The sequence below is a fragment of the Bactrocera oleae genome, chromosome 5 (genome assembly GCF_042242935.1).
Source record: "Bactrocera oleae isolate idBacOlea1 chromosome 5, idBacOlea1, whole genome shotgun sequence".
In the NCBI taxonomy this organism is placed as follows: domain Eukaryota; kingdom Metazoa; phylum Arthropoda; class Insecta; order Diptera; family Tephritidae; genus Bactrocera; species Bactrocera oleae.
Genome location: NC_091539.1, coordinates 947,736 through 959,752, shown reverse-complemented (window position 1 = coordinate 959,752; position 12,017 = coordinate 947,736). Strand labels below are relative to the sequence as shown.

General features: G+C 38.5%; 1 protein-coding gene across 12 annotated transcripts in view; it reads left to right on the top strand.

Moving 5' to 3' along the window:
- The first annotated feature begins 4,949 nt into the window (after positions 1-4,949).
- Positions 4,950-12,017, top strand: part of eag (ether a go-go) — a 92,796-nt gene continuing 85,728 nt past the window's right edge. For 11 of the 12 annotated variants that reach the window (XM_070109513.1, XM_070109517.1, XM_070109516.1 and 8 more), the window contains exon 1: positions 4,950-5,282. The gene's annotated coding sequence lies outside the window, so the exon portion shown is untranslated. The remainder of the gene's footprint in view (positions 5,283-12,017) is intronic. The other variant, XM_070109509.1, reaches the window with a different exon arrangement.

Below are 12,017 nucleotides of genomic sequence, written 5' to 3'. Positions count from 1 at the left end.
CCACTTTGTGAGAAACACACGCCGTTCAATACAGTTAGAATATATAAAACACTACACAAACAGCGAAGAATACGGCACATAAAGAAGGACGCGAAAATCGCTAATCGCCGCGTCTTACCAACGCGTAACTAACCTTACTCAACCAAGATCGCTAGCGTGCCACTGGCGTTGTAGAAGTAAACTGAACTGAGCGGCGATATTTGTTGTATTTTTGAATTTGTTGCTTGCCATTTACATATACGCTATATATATGTTTATATGCATACTTATGTTTCTATGTATGTAGCAGGGATATAAGGTGGGCCTAAATGCTGCAAATAAAATGCGCAAACTGGAACTTGTGCAAATGAAAAGTGCAGAGTTTGAAAAAAGAAAAGTTAGGTTAGGACTGTTTAAAAGAAAAACAAGAAAAAGTGTTAACCTCGGCTGCACTGCAGCTATATTACTCTTACAGGTGCATGTTTGAAGCATAGAGGGGTATAAAAAGTTCTTAAGCTTGATTTTGAACTGTCAGGTTATATGGCAGCTATTAGCTACAGTGGTCTGATCTGAATAATTTCTTTGCAGCTTGCATAGTTTATTTAGATAAGAACACGTGGCAAGTTGCTTAAAGATATCTCGTAAACTGAAAAAATTTTCCACACAAGCACTTGATTCCCATAGTTCAGTTTGTATGGCAGCTATAAGCTATAGTGATCCGACTCGGCTCGTCACGCTGATCAATTATATATAAATATATATATATTATATATATTATATGTATAGTTTGTATGTTAGGTATAGCTAAGAAAAAAATAAAAATTTGGTTTCAATTCACGTTTATAAAGAACGCTCACCGTTAAACACTCTCTTGCACAGTTTTACTGAGCTAAGCGCATACAAACGCTATCTTGTGCAATTCACTTGTCTCGTGTAGCCCATGCATTATGTCAAATAGCCAGCTGGGGCGGAGTAAAAGGGGAACGTGTGCGAGTTTCTGAATTTCTGCAGATATTTTAATGTCATTTATGTGTAAATGCAAGAGTAGAAGTGCAAAAATGATGCTGAGTGCGTCTATAAATAGAAGGCTCACGCTAGAAGCGGTGCGGGTGTCATATACATATGTTGCGTGTTGCTTTATTGAGTTCGTGTAGAAATATGTTGTCTAAAGTTAAAATATAGTTCAGATTTATGACAGAAAAGTAAGGCTCGGGTAGCCAGTACCATATCATAACTGCTTCTTACTTTTCTCTTAGATTCTTATAGAGAAGTTGGGTTGCTGTAAAATGTCATAAATTTCCCCAGCCGTTTTCTAAGCAATTGCAGCGAGAGAGCTACAAAGTGTCACAGTTTCAAAATTTTTAAAATTTCTCTAACGTTAATTTATTTAAATTTTTATTAACTTGAAATTCTTGCTAAAATTTTTACCAATTTTCACGCATCAAAACAAGTTATGAGGAAAAAATAAAATTTCCAGCAAATATTTTGTTGGCGGGCAGACAAGCGTTCATTACAAGCTAGATCTAATGTGTCTAAGTAATTAGCAAGAAATATTACTTGTTAACAAGTTCTACTCTATATATAAGCGCATACACACATAAGTACATACATATACACAAATATATTATATATACGGATCACTTGCTGTTTAAGTAGCTCTCCGCGGATCGCGCTACAAAATAGAAGGTGTGGCAAACGGACACACAATTAAAGCAAATAATAGTTTTGGGACAAAAATATAATTTTACGGAGCGAGAGAGAGCGTGTGTGTGATATTGAGGGCAACATGACATCCACAAATCGGCTGGTGGGCTCGTTTATTTACATATTTACCGGTTATTTCACGGGTTTGCGCGCAGCAGTGGACACTTCGAAATGTTTACCAATGTAAATACATAAACTTATTTAAACAAAAAACAAAAATAAAAACCTATTAGGGTGTGTCAAAAAAAAAAAAAATAAATGAATGTATTTTTTCGCTTCGAATTATGAAAAATTGGTTGTTAGACACCTCTATGAAAGTCACTTCAAGTATGAGCTCTTTATTGTAACGAGAAGGTACTCCGCCTTACAGTTTTCTATTTTTTTCTTATTATCAGTTAGAAAAATTCATATATCGCTGATAGACATTGATGTTTGATGATGAATATCTCGCAAACGCTTAACTTAAACAAAAACCTATAGGGACCATTAATAAAATATTAATTTTTTTTGTCACACCCTAATATTTATGCGCATACATAACAACAACAACGACGCTGTATTGATGTTCGTCGCATTGGACTTTGCGCCCAAGCTTAGCGCGACGCCCGCTACAGCGCTGATTAGTTGAACGGCGGAAACAACCGGTCGCGGCATAAGCCGCAGCTCCAAGACAACAAAGTTTTGGCAGGTTGTGATCAGCACCGATTAGGCTTTGGAATGTGGCAAAGCGGTGAGAGGTGCCTGTTGGAAATTAAGCGATAGTTAAAAAGTTGTAGAAATAAAATTATTATAAAAAATAAAAATAAAAAATAAAAAATTTCAACACTGTCTGAAAAGTCGGTATAAATATTTTGTATAATTAATTGCGGTGGGTAACACCTTTTTACTTGAGGCAGCTTACAAGTGCTGCTGAGCGATGAGATTGAAGAAAAAGCGAGAAAAAACAAATCGTTATCGAAGAATCATTACAAACGCTGATTAACAGCTTTATAATCAAGCCATAAATTGTATTTGTAGCGCGCAAAACTCACAAAGCGGCACAAAGTAGAGCTGCAAGAGACCAACAAAGAAAATAATAAAGAAAATAAGCAAAATAAAGTCAAGCAGAGAAAACTAGCAACAAAATGCTAAAAAGCAAAGCAAACAAGTGATGAAGCCGCATAAATGCTGTGACAATGAAGGTCTCTTTGTATGCGCGTCCGTGTGTGTGTGATAAGCGACAATAACAAGTCATATTGGAAATTATTGCTTAACGCTTGTGCAATAAACCGAACTGCAAGGCAATACGAAATAAGTTCCACACAGATTTGATAAACGAACCGTTTACTGTTATAGCTGGCTTAAATATTTTAGTATTGTATTTAGACACATATATAAATTTTGAAAAATAATCTCGTAGACATGTATTTAAATAGTTAGGCTTTAAAAATATTTTTAAAAAATTAGAATGTTTCGAAATTCTACATTATAATACACACTTAATAGCTGACTTTGCTGACAGATCAGGCAGATTTCCATCTCCCTATCTAATAAATAGATTCGATACTTTTCGAAAGCTTTTGATATTATTTCTCGTTTCCTCGTTAACACAAACTCGTTGCTGCGGCGACTCTGTGCACATACTACCTGCATTTCCAGTTCCGATGTCATCTGGTTGTTGTTTTACGTAAGTAATACGGAAGAGCTATCCATCAAACGATTTCTGTATCGATTTTATGCATACAAATATCTATTCAAGGGTGGATTAGGAAGGTCTTACAGTAATGTCGATAGTAATGCCAAAAACTAACGAAAATGAGAAATGAATTGGCAACATGTTGAAGAGGTTAACTTTTATTAGAGATAAGTTTAGATAGTGGCTGTTTAAATAGGTAAGCGGCATAATGAGAAACATAAGACAACTGCATAGAGAAAAGTTCAAGTGCCACGAAATTCACTAAAAATATATATGAATGCGTAATAAAATGTTGCATAATGTGACCCAAAAGCCAACACCAGCGTACTAGTTGCAAATGTTTCAATTTTCCGACAGGCTGCTTGTCATTAGAAATAGTGAAACATTTGTAAGCTATTTCACGCCTGGTTGCCAACAATGGGCTCTACTGTTTGTACTAATTGCTCTGAGAATATATTTTACATAATTTTCGCTTACCAATTTCTTTATATGTTTTATAAATGGAGACACGTTTGTTGGCAGCAATTGTTATTGGCAGTTATTTAATTTAATTTATTGTCGTTTGCTAAATAAATATATTTACTTTTCCACTTTACACTTTTTGTTGCAGAAAGTCTCAATTTGTTTACCATTTTCAATTAATGTTCATTTACACTCAATTATTACAACAAAGCATTAGCACTTCTACTTTGAAACCACTAGCAAACTACTGTAAATAGAGTGCATAGTTCACTAAGAACGCAGTCGTTGAAGCCTACCAATTGGCGCAAAAGGCGAAAAGCCATTAAGCAAAGACAGAATTGCAAAACATTGAAGGAAGGCCAAAGCAGCACAAAATGCAGAGGGTGGGCGCCACCCTCAACCAGCCAGACAGAGACTGGTGTGCGAGAGCAAGTGTGACGACATGGAGAGCTAAGGCTGGGCAGCTGTAGTGATAGCCTACTTTTTGGCGCTTTGCCTGAAATTTTGGCGGTTGTTTGGAGGCAGTTTGAGCTATACACATAATTATTTGTATAGTATGCTTGTAGCTGTTTATGTTTACGCTGAGAGTTGTCACAGCAAACGTCAACAATATGTGGCGGTATAGTGTACAAGCTGCTTTACTGGTGCTTTGGCAACATTTTCGCGCGCATGGCAAGTGCTAATGGTGGCTGCAGTGGCTATACTTGTAGATTTCGCTAATGCACGAGAGATGGCGGCGTTGCAGGTATGGTGGGTTTGGTGTATTTGTAATGAGCGTTGTGCAAATGGCAGCAGTAGAGAAGAGTTGCTTTTGCTTTTAAAATTAGTGTGATATATAAAATTTTTTTTAAATATTAGCAAATTTATGCTGCCACAAACAAAAAAAAAATATGTTTAAAACACACACCGCGCAACAGCTGTTTGAAATTCACCACAGCGCACACTGGCTGTCTCGCTTGCACATGCACAACTCCAAATGAGCGCGCGCTCCCCCGTCCACATAGTTATGCACAGGCTCCGCTCTGCAAGTGTGACACACACAACGCGCCTGACCGGTGCGCCGAATTCCACCACTCGCGCTAACGGCTCGTCGCCAATGAAATTCGTGCCGTTTTCGTAGTCAACTTTTAGGTGCGTAACCAAGTGCAACGTTGTGTCGCTACAACGGCGCGGACAATGTGTGTGCGTGTGTGTGGGGCTAAACGTTTTTGAAAAGTTACCAACAACAACAACAAAATATCCAGTTTATGTCCAAAGCGTATAGTATTGAGCAAACGTAGAAAAAATTCAAATTCGGTGGAACTTTGCGCAAAAGAGAATGTGAAAATGTGGATTTATACGCGCTGTCTGCGCTAAAACGCCTAAAAGTAGACCAGCTCTAGCTCTAGTGAAAAATTTGTGCTCATAATTGGAAACGTGCATTCAACGAAAGGGAAAATTTGCGAAAATCGCAACGGTAAAGGTGATGAAAAGTGAAATTTTTAAAGCAAAGCGAAATTATTGTGTAATGACATTGAGCGTGGCGAGGCGAGTGGCAAGCGAGTTATGACGACGACTACAACGGCAACAACAACGACAACGACAAGCTGAAACATAACGGTGCGCGCTGAAGTAGGAGCAGCAGGTCGGCGGCAAGGCAAGAAAGTGTAAGTGGAAGGATTTTCGAAAGTGAAGCGAGCCGAAAAGCATACATAAGCACACGTACGCGCACACGAATGCGTACGAATTCGAGCACAAACAAAGTATATGTGTCACGCACGAATAGGCACGCATACAGTCACAAATAACACATACACACAGCCAGCGCAGACAGACTGACTGGCTGGACGGCTGGTTGTTTGCTACGCGACTTCATCGCTCCCGTGCCTCACTGCCCCACTGACAGGACGTCGGTCGCAGCTGCTAGTGCACTCGTCAGTTGGTCAGTCAGCCAGTCGATCGGTGTAGCTTCGTGCGCTCGCTCGCTTTGGCACATTGCTCACACCCATCGCTGCCTCCCTGCCTGCAGCCGCTTGGCCATCGCTGAGCGCCTGTGAGCCCACCACGTTCAACAGGATGCAACAGCGAGTTTATATGTGTATGTGCGTGCCTGCTCGTATGCTTTGGCGAAGCTCCTCTAACTCGCCACCAAACTCGCGTGAGTTCTGTGTGTTGTTTCGTGTGCCTTCGCGTTCGCGTCGCGTGTTCGGTTTGAATTATGACACACACTTCAAGGAAAACAACAACACACAGACACAGCGGAGCTCGAGTAAATGACTTTTGGTATTTCCCTTTCACTTATTAAATATGAAAATACCAGTAACTGACATAGTTTCGCCACGCATACGTGTGTGTGAGTGTATGTGTGCGTTTAGCGAAAGTTTTGCCAACAAAAAGTAGCAATGTGCTCTATGATTTACGAATGCAATGAGAAACAAACGGATTCTCGCATAAGAAACGACAAAGCGGCAGCAAAAATGACACAATTTCGCGTGTGGCGCCTTAAAGTATACTTTAGCCAAGCAATGGTGTGCCAAGACGCTGTGTTTGTGTGTGTGTGTGCGTGTGTTTTATTTGCGTTGCTTTTGGCGTTGTGTTGATTGTGCGAAAATCTTAAGGCCATTTATTAAAGCTGATGATTTGCTTTTACATAACACAATCGTTAAATTGTTGCATACTTTTACGAGCGCTTTAAAGTATTGTAGCAGCGTAATACACAGTTTGTGGCTAAATTGGCAGTAAAAATAATTATTTTTAGTTTAATGTGAATTATAGCAGAATAATTTTGAGAGAGAAAATTCGAAAGTGCAGCCGCCAGCTGAGGAGACTCAACTTTAGAGGGCTTTGATGGTTTAGCTACACCTTTATTCGACTTGCAGACAGTAGCTTATGGAGCTCATGTTCTAGGCTACTAAGAATTCTTTGAGTAGGGATCAACTCAACCAAATATGATACATTTAATAAAAATTTAGTTGATGTGGTAAACGTCTACCAGAGGACTTAAATTCTTTGTATTAGGGATATGAGGTGTAGAATAAGGTCTAGATTCATTCCATGCTAATTCAGCGCTAAACCACATAATTTTTAAGAAAACTTGTCCATTTAATTTCATTAAAATATTACATTTGACCAACCTGAACGGTTTAAATTTAGGAGGAAAGACGAAAATCATTACATGGTGTATATGGTATTGTGGGCAGAAAAAGGGGCTATATGAGAAGTAGGCGTAGTTGTAGTCCGATTTCCTCCATTTTATATTAAAACTACATGGTAATATAGGAATTTTATATAAATATATAAGAATGTTATCTACCAAATTTGGTTGAATTCCGTTTGGCAGGTTCCGAGCTACATATGTGATTTCACCTAAAAGTGTGCGGTGCCACGCCCATAGTACAATTTTGACACCGGCTCCTATTAAGCCTGCTTGCGCCAACCTGGTTGTAAAATTTAATGTCTGCGATGCATTTAGTTATTGATTTAGCGCACTTTTAGTAGTTTTTAACAAAACCGTTATATGGGGAGTGGGCGGGCTTATCATACGATTTAACCTATTTTCACACTATAGTAAGTAGGGTTAAAAATATTTGTTCTGTGCAAATTTGGGCGATATAGCTTTATTGGTTTGAAAGATATATACATTGTACATTATTAGTGGGCGGTGCCACGCCCACTTTTAAAACGATATTCAAAACGCAGGTGCCTCTTCTTAATGTGATTCGTTGTGCCAAATTCAAGTTTTGTATTTACAGCTTAGTTATAGCACTTTATAAGTTTTTGATTAATGGCGTTTTGTGGGCGTGGCAGTGGTACAATTACGCCCATCTACAAACTCGTTCTTAATATTTTTTTCCAAAACCATGTACCAAGTTTCATCAAGTTATCTTAATTTTTACTCAAATTAACGCTTGCACAGACGTACAGACGGTTGGACGGACGCACAGATAGACACTCGGAATTCGACTCCTCTCATCACTCGCATCATTTATATATAGATAACCTTATATCTAACTCGATTATTTTTAGTTGGTACAAACAACGATTAGGCGAACAAAATTATTATACGCTATGGCAATATGTTGCGGTTATAGGTTAGGTTATAAAAATATCTTTAAATTAATTTTGATTGGTCAGTTTGTAGGGCCGCTATATATTTACTATAACACTCCGTAGTCCAGTACTAGCATTGCCTTATAGAATAAATAATCTGCCTTGTCAAATAATATATTTTCCATGCAAGGTTTTAACTTTGATCGATAATTTCGTATGACAGCTATATGCCTAAATGATTCGATATACATAGTTGCTATCGACAAGTATTTTTATATTTATGCCTAGTCTAAAACTCGCTAGTATCGAGCATTTTTTCAGTAAATTTTCATTTTCCAGCAGCTAGTTTAAATACGCGAAGCTTTTTCTTCGTTTAGAGCCTAAAAGTAGACTATAAGCGACAGCAGTTATATGTAGTTCTGCAGAAAGTATATAGATTTAGCAGCTTGCTAACGAATTTAAGGTTTAAACTAATGTTTGAAAAGCTTGTGCGTTTGTGTCTTTGCGGTTACTTACTTTTCTTAAAGGCAGTGTTTCGCAAGCCTTTTAAACGCAAAGCAGCGCGTTCCATAAAAAATACTTTGACAATGAAATTTATGTGCTGACGATGCTCGAGTCTGCCATTTCCATTTAATTTTATGTAAGTCCATGCGTCTTGGACTTGATTTGAGCTACGGAGGTATGCTACAATATACACATGCTTGTCGTCAGCACGCGCACACAACGGTTATGCGAAAATGAAAGCCAACAAGCGCTTACGTTGGTGAGTGCTTCAGCGAACACGGGCCCAGCTCAAGTTAGTAATTCTGCCAGATATTGAAAAATTAAAAATTCAGTAGCACAAGCGCAGCGCCTGCATGACTAAGCATTCGCCACACACACACACACACAGCGTCGGCTTACACCTACATAGGCGCATAAATAGCGTGAAATGTGTCGGTCCACACTTTGCGTTTCATGCAGCTTCATTACTTGTAATATTTAAGCGGGTATCTGCATATTAAACAATATATGCCGCAATAACTGCTGTGTGGCAAGAACATACGCGCGGCGGCAAGTACAATAAAGGCGTGCTTTGCGCAAAAAAAGCATAAAATGTATATACTTGTGTAAGAATGTTAGTCTGTTTACCGTTAGGATGTGCATATATATGCATATCTCATGCGCCGCCATGCCGCAAGAAGCACAGTTCACTGTTTTACTACTTACTCATTTTTCCAATACACGCTACAACTTAATACTGTTGTAGAAAGTATTGTAAAGACACAAGTATTGCTTGTGTGTGTATGTGTGCGCGTGTGCGTGTGCGTGTAAGCGGAAGTGACGTTTGGCTGCAGTGGCTGTTGAATATTGCAGTTGACTTTACCACTACAGTCACTAAAGTCAACTACACTTGATGTGCGTTGCGTGTTCTTGCTATTGTTGTGCGTATGTTCGCTTGCTGCTTGTCTTCTGCTGCTGCTGTTGTTGCCAGTGCAACGTAATTTCTATAACGCTTGCTCATCCGCCATGCTTATTCATAAATACGCTGCAGATTATCTTGCCATCTTCTTTGTTTGTGTTGTGTAATGCCGGCGTTGCTTGCGAGTATAAGTAGAGTTAAGCGCATGAGTTAATCCGCATGAAATGACAAATGAAAAACGAAAATATAATGTCGTTTTGTTGTTGTTTTATCTGGTTACTTACCAAGTCCGGATGTGCTATTGTACCTGCATACTTGTACAACATTGTTTAGCTCGTGTAGCGTCTAATGTGTTTGAATGTGTGTGTGCTGATCGGCTTTGTGTGGATAAGTGTGTGTGTGTGTGTGTGTGTCTGTGCTGGCCGAAATTCCATTGAAACGCTTACCGCTTGCTGCTCAGTGGTTTCAAAAGCTAGCTATAACCGACTGCTTCAGTTTCTAGCGAGTGATTGTGTGTTCAGTTTGCATGTGTATTAGGGTGGAGCGAAAAAAAATTTTTTTTTGCCTAGCCTGAGGGTAAAATTTGTAGATTATAAAAATGAAAATTTTTGGAAAAAACAACATTTTTTTTAACATCTCACTTTTAAAGTAAAGTTTAGAGTTAAATTTTTTTTTTCGTAAAAAATGTTTGATAAGTGTTTTAGAAGCTTTGGAGAGTCCTCTTTCTGTCCAATTAAAAGTTATCACCTTAAAAAAAATTTTTGTGCTCATTATTGGAGTTTTAAAAAAAGTCTTAAACGACAACATGCTTTCCTTAAGCGTCAAAATAAATTTTAAGTCAAAAATGGTCAAATTCGATAGTTTTTATATAAATTCAAAAGTTTAAACCAAAAAAAATTTTTACTCGAAATTTACTTTAAAAGTGAGTAAGCCGCCTCTAGATGTTAAAAAAAAAAATTTTCCAAAAATTTTCTTTTTTTTATAATCTAAAAGTTTTACCCTCAGGCTAAGCAAAAAAAATATTTTTTCTTTCGCTCCACTCTAGTGTGTATGTGTGCATATAATAATAGATTTTACATATTTATAGGGTGTAGTTTATGTTAAAGACAACAATCACTTGCTTATATTGTATGCTGACATATTAAGCACGCTAAGTTAAGTTATCGTTCGCAGTCTAGGCGCTTGAATATAGTTGAGTTAATTATTAGAAACAAGTTGCAAACAATTTTAAGCGTTAAAAATTGTCAGAAAATAATTGCATCACGCGACTTACTCAAAAAAAAACTTCAGTATTTAAAAAAAATATCATAATCTTCTGTAATATGCTACATACGCATAAAAATAATAAACATTAACGCTTTGAGAAGTGCAAGCAAAGCGTGCCATCAGCGAATGTAAAATACAGCAACCTTAAGGCGCCTAAAGGTATGCAGAATAAATCAAGCAAATCTTAGCATCCTAGAGTTTGTAAGTTTCGAAGTCGAGAAAAATGTAAGCCGCGTCATGGCGGACCAGACTAACCCTACTGAACTAGCTTCGCAGGCGCAGTAATGATAAGAATTTTATTCAACAGCATAGAAAATAAATACATGTTAAGTCTTTTGATAGAAATAGAGTTCACGTGAACAAAAAAAAATTTTGCGTGTTTTTATTTACTATAGATTTCTGTATTGTTTGTTGAGTTTAAAACTGTAGCGCACCGAAACTCTTATTTAAGTAAAACTGCATATAAAAGTCGCCGAAGCTTAGAAGAAATAAGCCAAATTCGCCGAAAAGCAACGAATTGAGCTTTGCCATTCCTTAAACGAACAAGCATATCGCGCCAACCTGACAATTATACAAAAAGAAAGGCTCACAGCAACAATAATCATAACAAATTTGTGTAAAAGCTTTAAATTTCATGCATCTCTTTTCGCTGCAGCTCGCGTTTGCCCGATTTTAAAAACTCTACTTCATTTTCACTTTTCAGCCACATAACCTCATTTCGTTCGTATTTATTTTGCGTGACACATATTGCAATTGGCATTGCTTTCAAAACACTTGGCGCGTTGCCAATCTGCTTCGACTGCTGAGCGACCAGTGAAAGAAAGAAAGTCACTCGCCGCACACAGTCAGCCGCCGAAAGTTTTAAATTGCCAACAACTTAGTTGAGTAACACAACAATTGCGGCGAAGCATTTGAAATGCGCTGCAAAGGCTGGGCAGCCGTAGCACTGAGCCATGTATTTGCCACATAGCTGCGAGCAATCAATAACAACAACCGAAGCAGCATAAAAACAGCGGTAGTGTAACGCTCTTGCAGTTGTCGCAAAACAGCATTTGACAGTTGCGCCTGAGCGACACTCGCGCGACGCGCGCCTGCCATTGGCACTGCAGCTCACCGCAAGCTTGATTACGTGCAACGGTGGCAGCGCCGAATGGCCTCCAATGTCAGCTGTCAAGTTGAGTTTGCACAACTCACATGTCTTCGTGGCTTGCAAACACCTTGCGACTGATTGATGGTCGCGCGCCAGCAGTTGCAGTTGTGACACGGCGCGCTATTCGCTGCAGGCTTAAAAATCAACACGCGTGTGTGTGTGTGTCTGCGCACACAAGCTTCGCCGCTTTGTTGCGCTACGAGTGAATATTTTATTTTTAAATTTGTTATTTTCGTTTAGTTTTCTTCGCAGTTGGCCTTGTTGCCACTGCCGCAGCATATTTGTATGCAAATGTCTTGCAATTATCAAGTTCCATTGCCACTTCCTGCCGTCCGTTGGACATTAGCGCC